This window comes from Arachis ipaensis, chromosome B10, assembly GCF_059453495.1.
Source record: "Arachis ipaensis isolate K30076 ecotype BB chromosome B10, ASM5945349v1, whole genome shotgun sequence".
NCBI classification, from domain to species: domain Eukaryota; kingdom Viridiplantae; phylum Streptophyta; class Magnoliopsida; order Fabales; family Fabaceae; genus Arachis; species Arachis ipaensis.
In genome coordinates, this window is record NC_142435.1 from 106,342,812 (window position 1) to 106,345,125 (window position 2,314).

The 2,314-nt window shown below is 39.5% G+C and overlaps 1 non-coding gene across 1 annotated transcript; it reads right to left on the reverse strand.

Moving 5' to 3' along the window:
- Positions 1-905: 905 nt before the first annotated feature.
- On the reverse strand, positions 906-1,013 carry LOC148581204 (small nucleolar RNA R71). The gene has a single exon (XR_015897869.1). It is a non-coding gene; the product is annotated as a small nucleolar RNA R71 (small nucleolar RNA).
- Positions 1,014-2,314: the final 1,301 nt, after the last annotated feature.

Sequence of the window (2,314 nt, forward strand, 5' to 3'; positions counted from 1 at the left end):
TACCTAACTAACTCTCTCTCTCTAATTTTCGAAAATATCTTCCCTCTTTTTCAAAAATTCTTTTTAATTAACTAATTATTTTAAATTTTGTTTTCGAAAATTACTAACATTTTTCAAAAACTATTTTCGAAAATTACTAACTCTTTTTCAAAAATTATTTTTGAAAATCCTCTCCCTCTCTCATCTTATTCTATTTATTTATTCATCTACTAACATCTCTTCCTCACATCACTCACCAAATTCAAACCCCCCTCTTCTATCTGTGTTCGAATTTTTTTCTTCTTCTTCTCTTCTTCTACTAACAATAAGGAACCTCTTTACTGTGACATAGAGGATTCCTCTTCTTTTCTTTTTCTCTTCTCTTTCTTATGAGCAGGGACAAAGAAAAAGGCATTCTTGTTGAAGCTGATCCAGAACCTGAAAGGACTCTGAAGAGAAAACTAAGAGAAGCTAAATTACAACAATCCAGAGACAACCTTATTGAAAATTTCGAACAAGTAAAGGAGATGGCAGCCGAACCCAACAACAATAATGCAAGGAGAATGCTTGGTGACTTTACTGCACCTAATTCCAATTTACATGGAAGAAGCATCTCCATTCCTGCCATTGGAGCAAACAACTTTGAGCTGAAACCTCAATTAGTTTCTCTGATGCAGCAGAACTGCAAGTTTCATGGACTTCCATCTGAAGATCTTTTTCAGTTCTTAACTGAATTCTTGCAGATATGTGATACTGTTAAGACTAATGGAGTAGATCCTGAAGTCTACAGGCTCATGCTTTTCCCTTTTGCTGTAAGAGACAGAGCTAGAGTGTGGTTGGACTCTCAACCCAAAGACAGCCTGAACTCTTGGGATAAGCTGGTCACGGCTTTCTTAGCCAAGTTCTTTCCTCCTCAAAAGCTGAGCAAGCTTAGAGTGGATGTTCAAACCTTCAGACAAAAAGAAGGTGAATCCCTCTATGAAGCTTGGGAAAGATACAAACAGTTGACCAAAAAGTGTCCTTCTGACATGCTTTCAGAATGGACCATCCTGGATATATTCTATGATGGTCTGTCTGAGTTATCTAAGATGTCATTGGATACCTCTGCAGGTGGATCCATTCACCTAAAGAAAACGCCTGCAGAAGCTCAAGAACTCATTGACATGGTTGCAAATAACCATTTCATGTACACTTCTGAAAGGACTGTGAATAATGGGATGCCTATGAAGAAGGGAGTTCTTGAGGTTGATACTCTGAATGCCATATTGGCTCAGAACAAAATATTGACTCAGCAAGTCAATATGATTTCTCAGAGTCTGAATGGAATACAAACTGCATCCAACAGTACTCAAGAGGCATCTTCTGAAAAAGAAGCTTATGATCCTGAGAACCCTGCAATAGCAGAGGTGAATTACTTAGGTGAACCTTATGGAAACACCTATAACTCATCATGGAGAAATCATCCAAATTTCTCATGGAAGGATCAAAAGCCTCAACAAGGATTTAATAATGGTGGAAGAAACAGGTTTAGCAATAGCAAGCCTTTTCCATCATCCACTCAGCAACAGACAGAGAATTCTGAGCAGAACCCATCTAGCTTAGCAAACTTAGTCTCTTATCTATCTAAGGCCACTGTGAGTTTCATGAATGAAACAAGGTCTTCCATTAGAAATTTGGAAGCACAAGTGGGCCAGCTGAGTAAAAGGATCACTGAAATCCCTCCTAGCACTCTCCCAAGCAATACAGAAGAAAATCCAAAAGGAGAGTGCAAGGCCATTGACATAACCAAAATGGTCGAACCCAATGAGGGAGAGGAGGATGTGAATACCAAGGAGGAAGACCTCCTGGGATGTCCAGTGATCAATAAGGAGCTTCCCTCTGAGGAACCAAAGGACTTTGAGGCTCATCTAGAGACCATAGAGATTCCATTGAACCTCCTTATGCCATTCATGAGCTCTGATGAGTATTCCTCTTCTGAAGAGAATGAGGATGTTACTAAAGAGCAAGCTGCCAAGTTCCTTGGTGCAATCATGAAGCTAAATGCCAAATTATTTGGCATTGATACTTGGGAAGATGAACCTCCCTTGTTCATCAATGAACTAAGTGATCTGGATCAACTGACATTGCCTCAAAAGAGACAGGATCCTGGAAAGTTCATAATACCTTGTACTATAGGCACCATGATCTTTAAGGCTCTGTGTGACCTTGGTTCAGGGATAAACCTCATGCCCCTCTCTGTAATAGAGAAACTGGGAATCTATGGAGTGCAAGCTGCTAAAATCTCATTAGAGATGGCAGATAATTCCAGAAAACAGGCTTATGGACAAGTAGAGGA